We start from the raw sequence: 14,705 nt of genomic DNA, 5'->3' as shown, positions 1-14,705 counted from the left end.
TACAATCACAAGGAATGTATTTAGTACTAAACATATTGTTATTTTTATTACCATGTGGTTCATGTAACAGTTGTCAGTTCAGCGCCATTTTCAACTTGCATGATACATTGTGACACGTTACACGTCTTGCATTGACTCGCAAAAAATAAATGTGTTTTAAATCGAATTTCCATCAGTATGCTATAATTTTAAGTATTTTTACAAGCTGCTAACGATAAACCAGTATTTTGTTTTCATTTCATATGAAATTTTCAATGGTCTATCTTATCCCAAAATATATTCGTACCTGGGGTAAGTGAGACCTATCAAAACAAAACCCAGAATCAAAGCTTTTCGTACACGTTTCATACATTCTCCTAGAAAGTAGCACTAATACATTCAAACACATGATTTTTATCAAAAAAGATCAACCTCAAATTACGTAATTGCATAAGAGGGAGAAGAAAAGTGTTATTATTCTTTATTTTTAAATTTATTTTTTATTTTTGAAATACGACTTCAAAATTGAACAAACACACAGCTGAAATTTGAAATGCATCATGAGAACGATTACTTTTCTATTTTATTTGAACTTTATTTGTTATTTCTACCAAATTAAGTAGAGATGGAATACAATTCCACCCCATAAGGTGGTTTTCAGCCATGCATATAAATAATAACAAAAGATATTTATAATTTCGTCAACTATTGATTGTTTGTGTTCTACATTTTAATTATCAACTTATAAATGATATATTTTGAACATGTTTAATTCCTCTTTCCGCTTTTATTGAGGAATTTTCAGTAAATATTAAATGTGAGGTGACATACGATTCAATAAAGGGTTTCTTCCTAAAACGTAACGTATTTTATGGTTGATCCCTTATGTACATCAAATATGTACTTAAAATTAAAAATCTATGACTTATCAATCCTATTATTGTAATGGTTGACTTACTGATGTGAATTGACGCATGAAACTGGATGTGTCCCACTTGCCCCGTTTAGCGAGGTAACTGCGTCCAATGGCTCATTCTAAAACTTTCTTCCAAGGTTTCCACAATTTTGAAAGTATTCGATTAGTTTCATGCACACACTAGCAAATATGTTGCCAAAACGTGATTGTGTTGTTGGATTTGAAAAATATTGACATTTGAAAATTTTATTGAACTATTTGTTTGAACTATCGTTTTTTTTCGTTCCCACTTGCCCCGCGGTACCTTATTGTAAAAGGCGAACCAGCTGCGAAAGCTGAAAACCTATCTAGATAAATGAAAATGGAGTGGTGTTTGTATATCAGGAAATAGCTTGAAAAGATCAACGGATTGCCGATTTGTTCACTGCTACACTCGACAAGGGATGCAACATGTTCTTGTTGGGAAAAAGTTTGTTAAAGTCACCGGAATAATCGGGAATTAACAGGGAAAGACTTATTAATTGTGTATGCATGACATTTTACAGCAGCCAACTTTCTGGCTAGACGAAGTATAAAATAAAGACACAAAAAAAACTTTCTGTTTATTGTACGGTATCTAGTAGAATACTAGCGATTATTCCTAGTTAAACTCTTTGAAGACTCGTGAATGGTGAAATCGCTGGACATATTCTTGAAATTCATGTATTGCGCCTGAAATTTTGTTGTTGTGGTTTTCGATGCAGATCAAGGAGACAATCAAGATAAAATGTTTGATTTTATTATAAATATTATTTTATGAGGTATTCTTAGAGAAAATTTTCTTATAAGAGGCATTAGAAAAATTCTTGAAAAAAAACTAGTACAATTGCTTAGGAGTTTCTAGGGAAATCGCTGCTTTTATTACTTGAAGAATTTTTTGTAATAATGGACGAATCCACGAAGGGCTCTCTGAACGAAAAATGATTGACGAATCTAAAAGGATTTCCTATTATCTGAGGCATTGAAACTTCTATGATGAATACCAGAAAAAATCCTCAGATAAATCTCAAGAGGTTTATTTGAAATAAGTAAAATAAATCGTAGAAGAATCTCTGGAGTTATTGGTGCAGGAATATTTGAGAAAACCACGGGTTTTCTTGCTCAAGGGTACGCCAAGAAATCCCTTCAGTGGTTTTCTGGGGAAAATGCTAAGAAGTCTCCTCAGTGGAGTTCTTAGTTGAAAGCTTGATACATTTCTAGAACGAGTCCTGTAAGGATTCTTGAAGAATCCATGAAAAAAAACAGGTAGAAATTTTCAGAATCCATGTGGCAATTTCTCTAAAATTTTCTCATCTACATAAGAACGTCATATAGATTTTCACTAGCAATATTATAGTGGTTATACGCCCGAAGCATTTACTTTTAAATTATTTTTTTTTAAGTTCCCTGGATTTGTTGCTCATGTTGATTCAGACAAAATCCAGTAAGAACTTCAGCAAAGATTCCCGAAAGAAATCTAAAACAAATTCTTGGAAATATGGTCTCGTTTTTTCAATTAAATCTTAGGTGAATCTCTGGATACGTTTAAGAAAAGAAATTTTGGAATAATTTCTTATAAATCACCAGGTTTTTTTTTAAAGAAATATTCTAATGAATTATTTGAACTCACCCGATTAAAAAAAATACTTTTATATATATTATTTGTTTATACCCTAAATATTTTCCTCGTCTTGAGTCTGAAAAGTAAATAAAAAATCAAAATCTTTGGCTTACTCATTCTACAAAATTCATGTTTTCGAATATATCTCAAACGTTGTAATCTAAAAAAAATGTACACCTTTGGTCTCCAACTCACGTATATACTATTAGGTATCATTTCTTATGACAATGAGAATGGTTCAGATAGGAAAAATATGTGTACTAGTAAAATCGCACCAATGCTCCAGATTTTTGGAGGCCTATGAACTTGGGTTGATTTTATTAGTAATCAGAATTCATGAAGTATTATATAAATATGAATATATATGTATTCAACATCAATGCTTAATTATTAACAACTTCAAAATAGGTATCTGAGCCCACTTAAGTATCTACATCAGGGCCGCGTTTAGCTATTGGAAGGCTCAGTTCTCTCATGCGTGCAATGGATTGAACAAAAAAGGAAAATAACTTTCAAAACAAATATTTGTGAAGGCCCCTGAAATGTGGGGCCCAAAGCCATGGTTAACTCGGGGCCCTCGGCTCACTCTAAACCTAGGACTAAAATATTAAAAATAAGGGATAGTCAAGGGGCCCCTGAACATCGCTTCGCTTATCCAAGTCTCCTCCAAAACTTATGCTTGCCATACTCATTTTCCTTGTAAAAATTGTCAGTTTCCAACAAGCTATGTCGATATTTTAATGCTATGAGGAATTCGCACTGCGATTTTGGGGCCCCCAGGAGCTCGGGGCCCAGTGCGGACCGCACCCACCGCACCTCCCTAGCTACGCTACTGAGGAAGATTGTAATCACCCACGACGACGATCGAGTCTGATGCCGATGAACGTTCAGATAGTTGCTGAATGGCTGAGGCGTGCGTCGCATATAACGCTGGCTGCGAGTTGGGCCGGAGATCAATACCACAAACGTACACCGATGAATTTTGTAGTTTCATGCACACGACAGCTTGCTCGAGATGCTCACAGTTTTGCATGACCACTGAACTGCAGTTGAAGGCGGCTTGTCCTCCGATTTGTCAGTAAAACTAGCTGAGATAAATTTATTTGCAAAATTATTCTTTTGAATACGATTTATTCGTGTTGTTTGTAACATGAGACAGAATGAACACAATATTCAGCAATTGAGCCAATATTAAGTTACATACTTTTATATAAAACAAATATTAAAATGAATTAAATCAACAAAACTATCGGCACACCTCACAACTAAGAGTTGTTTGGCGAAGAAATTATTTTTTTTACATATATCAGATATAGGGTTACCATATTTGCTCTCAACGGAAAGAGTATATTTTTCCAACTCTGTAAAAGAGTACTAAAGAGACACATTAGTATATATCCAGAAAATTAAAAACGCACTTTTTACTTGTGTGACTATCTTTATTTTGTTGTCAGTTGAGTCAATACTCAATACAACAAAATTAAGATAGTCACACAAGTAAAAAGTGCGTTTACTTGTATTTTGTTTTCTTTTTTTATTTTTCTAATTTTCAAAGTCATTAATCACTACCCGTATTAATAACCTAAAGCTAGATTTCGAAAGAAAAAAACTAGAAACACTTTCTAGCCAGTATTTGTCGTAAATTGGTGGATCACCTGTGTTATCATGGGAAAGATGTTAACCTCCCAAGTAACATGATTAGCTGAATACCAGTTTATTCAAGTGAATGAAAAACCGAATTCAGTACTATCACAGTATTCAGTACATTTAATTGCATTAGAGTTGGTATCCTCTAGTTGAATTAAATGGTATAGTACTAAATATTATCAGTTTATTGAGCTGAAACATGCTTAGGAGTGATTTATTTAACTCGTATTTAACAAAAATGTTTGTTGGGCTGGTTACTTCAACATGTTATTTGATTTGTTCAGCAATCCTTCTTAATACCTGGAAAATAGTACACTTGTGCCCATTTGGCGAAAAAGAATAGTACACAAAATTTTAAGGCAAAAAAGAGTACATGTACTCTAAAAAGAGTACCGTAAAACGGGGTAACTTTGATAGTTTTTTCGAAGAAAACTTCAATATTTATGCGTCCTGTTTCGAAGAATTACAATTTATATTTTTAAAACAAGTACTGACATCCTAGCTATCGATTGCACTTGATAGATTGCCAAAAGTTTTATTCTGAATGGATATATAATTTTTCATATAATCGAAAGTCGGTTTTCTGTTTTGGGGTAACTTTGATAGTGGAACAAAATTGAATGAATTATGGAACATTTATAGGGCGTTGCATACCTCAAGGCGTTTAACGCTATATGGAAATATCTGACTTAGATTACAAAAATGGTCCCAGTTTGTTAAAATGGGTTTCGCTAAAAGATTTGAGACCGAATTCATGTGCTACTATAACTAGGCTGACATGGATAAGTGACGAACTTATTATAACTTTATCAAATAGTGATCGTAGAACAGATTGTTTGTAAGCGTTCCGAAAATGATTAAATCTTGTACTTTTTTAATATTTGCATATGAATCCTCAAATGCACTTGATTCCAAAGAAAATAGCTTTGACATGAAGTGTCATACAAATACTCTTTACTTTTGCATTCGTTTTTCTTAACTGATTGACAGAAACTTCGCTATTTCGTTTAATATGTTGTGGGTCTCGCACTATCAAAGTTACCCGCATTATCAAAGTTACCCCGTTTTACGGTACGTCTGGTAACCCTAATCAGATAACCTTTGCCAATCAGATGCATTTGAAGTCACTGTTTGCCTTAAGTGTTCGAAATATGAGTCAAAGCGGTATAGAAATTTCAATTAGGAAGCGTTTTATCTCTTATGAACGTTAGCCGGCCGTGACAAGAGTTGATAGCTTTTCTCAGGTTTAGCGTTGTCAATATAAGCAAGCAAATTACAATCTGCATATAGCTACTTCAAGATTATAAGTATGGCATATTATACTTTGTGCCACTGACTGACCTTGACAACAACTGAAGATCATAGTTTTTCTTAAGTAACTACTGATGTAACCCAAATTTAAGATTTCAATTAAACAATGAAGGTTTACTTCTAGTATAATTTGAGTTTCAATGAAAGTATATCAGGTGCGTCCAACTCGGGTACAGATTGGGTACCGCTTCTAGTACTGCATTTGGTCTCTTGGTACTGCAAAAGGTACCGTAAAATCGGGTGTAATTGATCAGAAGGGTGAAATTGATCATCGTATCACACGATTTTATTTATGCTTAATGGAGCACAAATATCAATGTAAGCTGCAGTAAATGAACGTTGTGTGTTGTAACTATTGTCGCATTGTGTGTTGTGAAGTTTTTTTTTGCGTTAAAGAATGTTTATTACTATGAAAATAATGTAAAATTTCAAAATCATGCACGTTGCAGTATTGACAAACACCTATCAACTTCTATTTCTGAGCAAGGATTTGAACATGGTATGAACCTGAAAGTTTGTGAGAATGCTTGAGATATATCCCCAAACCAGTTTTCATCACCAAAACTCGTACCAATTAGCTCATATGGTTGAAATAATTGAATTTCTGTTAGATATCATTGAATTTCTTAGGGAATTGCATACTTTTAGGCGTTTTCCACGTAATTCTTGAAATTTGACTATTCGTTATTTATATAAATATTGCATTGTTAAGAATTTGACAAGCATATTCGGATTCAGGGAGCTCAAATTTATCATGTAGAGTTGTTTTGAAAACTAACAATAATGGCATTGACAAGTGATCAATTTCACCCCGAAATGAGATCCCCTGATTTTTTATTTTAGAGATATTTGTTAACACTAAAATGACATTTGATAGAAAATTTCGGTATATGAGTCGATGAGGTTCACCTTCGTACTTGTTTTCCTGCATTTAGTTGTTTGGCATTGTTAACATTATAGAAAACAGACTAGAAAAACCGTGAAAAATGATCAATTTCACCCGAAATTACGGTACCCAAGTTTGACAGATCGCAGTACACTTTTCACGGCATTCTAGATTTTGCTCTATTACCTTATGTGTCATAAAATTTAGAACAACTGCAAGGGACATGGAGGTCTTTATTTCGTCTTTGACTATATCGCAAGTTGAGAGAACATTCTGGTCGTCTGTACAGTTGTTTATATCAAAATGACATCTTATAAAGACTTTTATAGACCGTGATTCAAAAGATTAATAGAAAAAATGTTTTAATAGAATTACATCTTCACTTAAATATCAGATTAAACAAATTTTGACATAATCCGTTGTTTAAATGAGTAAGAATTGCGTTACCTACCCACTTTTGAGCAGTTCCGAAGTGAGTCGAATTCTACTAACTTTTGAGTAGATTTGAACGAGCGTGTATGTTTCCATAGGCCTATTCACATGACGTTCCAAAACAGCTGATCGGGAAGCTCTTTGACAGTTCTTCTATGAAAATGACAGCCTCGTGTATGCACCGGTCCTCCACCGATGTAAACAAATGCATAGACGGACCTGTCACATGAAAAGGCCTATTGCCGTATTGCAAACGCGATTGACAGAATCATTATTGTTTATGTTTATAAGTGTATCGAAAAGCAGAATGAAAAATAGCAGTGATCATGGATAATTCAAACAAAGAATTTTCTTAGGAGTCTCATCCAGAAATCAACGATGAAGTGATAGAGAAGGCTCAAAATAATCAATCGGTGATTGTGACGCTTCCGCTCAAGCAACTGGATTTGATCAGGACAATCCAGTCCGATATGGCGTTATTCAAGTGATATTTTTTTTATGACGGAAGATGCGAGTTCAGCCATGAATGGAGTTTCTTGATAATCTAGCCGTAGATGAAGACGATGAGTGAAGATGGAGTCTCTAAAATGAGGATGAATTTAAAAAGAAACGTGATTAAAAAGTCATTTTAGAATTGTTTTTATTGTGATTTATTTTTTTCACTAAAATGATTCTGAACTTGTGGACAGCGTTGCCAACCTTCCAGATTTGTCTGGAATATTCCAGATTTTTGAGGCTCCATTTAACAAAAATCTGGAAGATCCAGATAAATTTTGTAATGAATTTATAAGGTTTTGTAAATAATTTGTAAGGTTCTCCATATACGGCATTAGAAATCCAGACTTTTCCAGACAAATTTTCAAAATCTTCCAGATTTTTGGAAAATTGACTTGGCATCCCTGCTTGTGGACGAATAGAGTCCAAAATACACTGCATAAAATCTTGTAAAGTAGCCAAAAAAGGTATAAGATTGGTGTAGTCATGGTATCCATAACAGATTAAAATTAAAAGTTGAAAGATACAAAAAAGAACATAGAGCAGCATTATGACTGACTTTTTGATCAATTTCGTTCAATGTAGTAGGTCAAAGACACTCACTATCCGTCATAAGAGGGAAATAAGAAATTTGAGATGTAACAACATTGTTTATATCAAAACGTGTTCAAAATTTGTTGACCGTAGAACGGTAGAGTAGAGAATTAGACCAATGAAATCTGGATGTTCTTGAAATAGTAATTAAGGAAGAACGAACTATGCATATTATATTAAAATTTGAATAAACAAAGTAAAAAAAAATAGTTATGTGCATTTGCACCACTCTTAGAAACCGATATACCGAGAACAGAAAACGAAAGCATGATTGGATATTCTTCTTTGATATAGTCAACACAATTAAAGCGGGTCAGGAACTTCTGAGATAAGTAGAATATCTTTACTTATAAACAACTGTCTGATCAATAACAGCACTTTACAAGAAGCACAGCTTCGAAGCTGGCGTATAAAAAATTGGTTACAAAATCACATAAATTACAAAAACTATCTTGTACATAAGTGATTGAACACTCACGAAATGGGGCCAGAATATATAGCACGTGTTGTGATATATGCACTGGCCCCTCCCCGAAGAAATACCGCAAGGTGGTTCCGGGGACATAAGGGTCAGAGGTCAAGAGTAATGTCGATGCACTGCCCGAGCAAAGTCGAATAACAACCGAATAACATAGTGATAACAAGATGTACATCATGATTTCATTTAGTTATTTTTTGTTATCAATACGAAGACTCTTGTTATCAACGAATTTTGAGCTGTCAGATCGAGGATGCCACCGACGGGTGAATGACGTCAAATGTTTGTTATCATAATTCGATCTTCATAACTAATTGATAACATAATGAGTTATCAATTAGGAAATCTGGCTGGATAACAGAACTTGTAATCAATGTGTTTCAAATGATAACACAATGAGATATTTATATGATATCTTTAGTATAAACTTTTGTTATCGCGTTTGTTATGTTGCCTGCTTATTCAACCAAAATGAAAACAAACTTTGTTATCAAATGATTGTTATCGGATAACACAACTTATTATCTATTTGTTACCCAACTTTGCTCGGGTGTACAGTGCATAGGCTGGTTTTAGCCTGAGAGAGACTCGCGAAGAGGAAAAATATCAACGTCATATGCAGCCCAGATTCCCCTCTCACGAAACGTCAAATGCAGCCCACCGTTTTAATGGCTGAAAAAGTGAAAAGTATTGTGTTCAAACTAAACTGTTATTAAAAACCTCAGTCGGCGGAGCAGTTTTTTCCATAGTTGCTGATAAATCTAAGCAGAAGATTAATTATTTCTAATGTCTGCTACGTTTGCTGGCATGAAATTTCACTCATACGGCTATTTATGATTCGATGTGATGCAAACTCAATCATTTTTTGCTGAGAGGTTCATGTGAGGATTTGAACAGCATGCGCATAATTGGTATAAACACAAAGTGGAATAAGAAAAAAACTCAGCAATCACAGAAAAAGAAGACCGTCTTCGCGAGTCTCGTCTCAGGTTTTAGCGGGTCGTCGTTGGTGCGTCATCCCCGCATTCCCTGAATTACCTTCTCAGGGGATCTGTTTGCAGATGTCCCCCTCGTAAAAAAAAACAAACATATTTTTATTGGTGTTGTTCTTTCTAATAGGTTTTTTTTTCTTTTCTGAACAAATAACACAGTTTGTTAAAACTTTGTTATAAAATTCTTAGTGGATAATAACCTTAAAAATTATATATAATAAAAAGATATGCGTATCATACTTAAATTTTATTATTTTTTGTTATGCTTTTCTATCCGGATGTAGAGCACTTGCCTAAGTTTGCTAAGGAGCACACTCTTAAAATCACTGTTCTAATTTATGACAAAGATGATAATTCTAAGAATTGCGAATATTCTTCGTATTTAATAAAAACACACCTTCATCAATGATCGACCTCGTCGATCAAACCTCCGACAGACAGATCGCCACACGTTAGACAAATATCGTTACAAGCATAAATGCTTCAAAACTTGTTATTTTTCATCACTCCATCGTCTATAAACACTTGATCTCGTTGGCTCAAACCGTTTGCTTGTCGACTGAGGAGAACGCTCGCCTTCGCCAACCAAAGTGTTGGCTATTGGCGATCTAATGCGATGTTACGGCACTCAAGTTCATAGGCTTGAGTAAATTGTGAAAAACTTTTTCGAAATGTAACTACAGACAACATTGAAACGTGATTAACGGTGATAATAAATCTTCCAGCTGTTTCGTCGAATACCTATAAATAAATGAAAAACCGAATGTAGTACTTTATTAATAAATTCCACAAGGGTTTGTATCCTTTGACAGACGGGTACTATTTCGACCACAACTGTAAGGCCTTCTTCAGAATGTGCAAGTTGAGGATCAAAGGATGATTCTATAACTTCAGCATAATCAACGTACATAGCCCACACTCCGGAAGCACTTATGATGACAAGGGAGCATATTACGCGCAGCTCGAACGCGAGTACGATCACCCGAGGAGGAACAAATAAATCGTATTAGTCTTTCCTTACCATATTTTGGTATCATACCATAATTAGGTATTGTTCAGTTGTCAATACCACATTTTAGTATTATAATGGTATTGGAAAAAATGTTTAAAACAATTATACTTTATTTTGGTATTCGATAGCTATTGAGGTCTGCTGGAGGTATTGAACAACTATCAAAAAATTTACTTTTATATGAAAATCCATCCATATTGAGGTATTACAATACCTGATCTAATTATCAGTTTGGTGTTCGTAGACTATGTTTGAGATATTATTTGAGGTATTTTACCTCTTATGCAGAGCTCATTCATACCTCATTCAGGTTGTAAGTATTGGAAATTATCTGGTACGGAATACCTTAGTTTGGTATTCACAAGCACTTTTCTTCTGCTCGGGCACTGACCAAGCCACGACATCAAAATCATCATAGTAGATTTGAACTCTCAGGTTGGCTAGGAGGAGGAGCTCCGACCGACGATTGGAAAGTTCTGCGCCCAATAGCTAATGAACGAGAATGGCCTATGACTATTACATTTCACCACTTTCAAGAATAAATAGCCATTCATAACACCATTTCCAGCCCAGTCTCCCGTATCGGTACACCTGGAGATCATCTTGGTTGTCCACCTCGATACAATCTTGTACTGAAACAAAGGAAAATCGTAGAACGATACCAACTGAAGTGGAACCAGCAAACCCGCCTATTCTGGGACATAAAGCGTCGCTTAGAAGAGATGGAATTCCAAGAGATAAAGTTGCTCTACCTATCTCATAAAACGCGAAAGTTCTCTCAGAAGCTCAACGCATCCCGCAAAGGCTTGATGCTGTGAGCTGAAATGTGCTGGGATAAGGATGGGAGCATCTAGATGGATGGCACGAAGTGATTAAAAGGTGGAAGCAGCACTACGATGAGCAACTGAATGGCGAAGACAACACAAGTATAAAAGGTCAGCATAGCGAAGGTTATGACTACGTCAGCACAATACACGGTGTAAATTCACCTGCTCCCCCGATGGGACTTTAAAATTTGACTGAAGTTTTATATTTGGATGCATTAAAGAACATGTAGGCTCAACTATATGACAAAGTTTTGAAAAATGTATTATAACATAAATTTTGTTCTAACTCGTGAGTAGGATGTACTGGATGGAGCATATTTACTCATAGAGGTTTGACAGTAGAAGCATTAACCTAAGAATGCTAATGTCGCTGCTGTTCGTGTTACCAACATCTAGTTTGCCACGCACTGACAGCGTGAGTACCGGGTCTCAAAGTGTCAGATTGATTTTAAGAACCAAAACAACATCATGGTATAGAACAAACAATGAAAAACCATAATTTAAGGTAATAAAAATTGAAATCAGTTTTGTGACAACTACGCTATTAGCGTTCTACTACTAATAATTCTATTGGTTTGACTTGAATGAAATCCATCTCATCTAGTTTACATTGATATGTCGAGTGAAACTACTGATAGTTTATCCATCTAATGACCAATACCCAAGCAGCACAGTTTGTTGCAACTCAAGAATGAAACTAATCAGAGTTGTCAATTGTTGAAAATACGACTTACAATTGCACTGAATAGCAACGCAAAAAGCGCAAGAGGCGGAGTCTGTTTGCAACAGCACTCCATCGTACATCATTTTTCACTATCTGGACCCGGACTTGGGAAAACACTTCGGATCTAGTTGGCACTTGTCGTTCCTCGATTTCAAAACGCGCGGGCTAATTACCAACACAACCGTTTATTGAATTACACTACAACTTGGAACGATCGAAAATGTATTGCTCGGTAGACTTTTCATGCAAAGTGTATTTGATGCGATCTCGCGCGCGGTACGATTGCAACTGCCTACTGCTCCGATATCTGAGTGATACCGATGATCAGTGGTGAATTTCTACACATGATCGGGGGTGGAACGTTTCGCATAAAGACGTTTCGTATAAGGACGTTTCGCATACGGACGATTGGCATAATGAGAATTATATGCCTTCTTTAAAATGTTGCTACCTGTTAAAATGCTACCTGTTCTTGTATGAAACTGCTTTATGCGAAATGTCCATTATGCCAAACGTCCGTATGCGAAACGTCCTTATGCGAAGCGTCTTTATGCGAAATGGGTTACCCCCCACACGATCATACATGATCTCTCCTAATGCTCTACCTGAAAGCGGTGATAAGGATGGGAAGTAATCTACGGGAGATAAAACGAGACCACTGCTGATAAGCATTTGTGGATCACATCTGTGTTGCCAAAGTGTAGAACTAGCCCTCGTGTGTTAAAATACACTCAAATAAAGATTTAAAAAAAAAAAAAAAAAAAAATCTGTGTTGCCAGAAGGGCCATAATTGCTGCGACTGAACAATCAATCATATTCTACAGTATTGAACCAAGTATGGATCCCAGTGGAATTCTCGCCGTTACTTTGGTTGACTTCCGTCCACACAAACCAGTGTGTCGTAAATCAATACCCGGTTATAAAAGTAGCTTTGCAGAACGTTACATAGATATTCAAGGACCTGCATTCTATGTAGGCTCCAGAAAACGCATATTGGTTCATATGAAGCAGGATATCCAGGCGCTTTTCCCGGTTTCGGCAGCAACACCATCTTCTACACCTTCCATCTGCCTGGGACACTTCTGCAACGCTGTCCTAAATATATCTGGGAACGCCTAGATTGCTGCCCTTAGCGCTACGTTAGGGATACCATCTGGACCGGATCTTTGTTTAGCATTAATCATTTCGCAACCGTTATCAGCACGGCGTTAAGATACCGGCATTTTCTCCGTCTACGTCAGCGCACGGTGTAGGCAGCTACGCGGTGGGAGCATGCTTAGGAAAGAAACCGTCCTCTATCAACTTCAGTTTATCGGAGCACATTTCAGCTGGTGTAACTAACTGGGCCCGTAATCTTTACCATCACTTCTCGATAGGCGTTGCCTCAGGGATTAGCGTCAGCAACTCCTTGTAGCTCCTTCATTACTCATCGCTATCTCACGTTTGAACGCGGCTCTGGCCAGCCGGTAGATCACCTTACGCTCTTCCAAGCTTGCTCGGAGTGCCTCGACGAAAAGATCCTTGTGGAAATGCCACCTACGTTCCCTATTCCTCCTCTGCCATACAGCTTCTCTGGCCATCGCAGTAGTGGATCGCTTGATGGTTACTGTGGGTGGAGAACAGTGTGTGGCGGCGAAGGATAAATCACGAGCTCGCCCAACTCTACGGTGCATCCAGTATCTAGCAAGTGGACAAAGCTGGGTGGATACGCTGGGCAGAGCATGTTGCAAGAATGCTGAACAACAGCGCTACAAAGACGTTCGATTGACCAGGTGTACCTCGACCTGGAGAACGTGAGTCGCAGTCGAAATGGAGAAAGGCGACCAAGAACCGACTGATGTGGCAAAATATTTTGGCGATCAAGTTTATTGAAATTTAAATTGACGGTACCATTAGTGGATTACCTACGCAATAAAAAGTAAGAGGTTGTTTCCCAGATACAACCGCCAAGTTGACGTTGGATAACGTTAGCTTCTTCTATTTCCTGGCTTGAGACCATCACGAACTTATGAAAGATTTCTACTAATTTAAATCTGATCAATTTTCATACTATTTGTAGCATGTCAATTCTGACCTATTATGGACATTGCACTATGGGCCAGGGATGCAATCTGGCGGGGCATAGGTGGCGCCACAATCTAACTTTTTACTGTGACGTTCTAGAGACTTGACATTTTCGGCAAAGTTGTTCATTTTGATATAATAAACAACTCTCTCGAAGACGTCAAAATTCCACAGCCTACTGTTTTTGAGTTATTGGCAAAATTAGAGAAAATTAGTGAAAAAACGATTTTTTTCACCGAATTTGACATTTTTTCTAAGAACCATGTCATATAATATTTTTTGCTGATAAATATATAACAAACGCAAGCTTTGGTGGAAAAATTTCATGGGAGTTCATATTTATTATGTAGAGTCGTTTTAAAAAATAACAATAATCGCATTGACAAGTGACATTATTTAAGGGATGATTTTTAGCACTAAAAATACATTTGTTAGAAAATGTTGGTACATGAGCCAGGAGGCTGACCGTCGTACTTGTTTTCCTGCATTCAGTTGTTTGGCATTTCCAACATTTTTGTATGAAAAATGATCAATTTCGAATTACGGTACATGTAATCTTCAAAACGTCAAAACATTATAAAAGCAAGAAAAATGGGCTTTTCTATTGAAAATAAGACATGCCTCAATATTTACCAATTTTTGAATAGTTTAGTCATGGAAATCAATAGTTTTCATTATTCGAGTAGATTTGTAGAAAGATTTCCAATCG

This window comes from Aedes aegypti, chromosome 1, assembly GCF_002204515.2.
Source record: "Aedes aegypti strain LVP_AGWG chromosome 1, AaegL5.0 Primary Assembly, whole genome shotgun sequence".
Taxonomy (NCBI): domain Eukaryota; kingdom Metazoa; phylum Arthropoda; class Insecta; order Diptera; family Culicidae; genus Aedes; species Aedes aegypti.
This window is presented reverse-complemented; position numbering follows the sequence as displayed.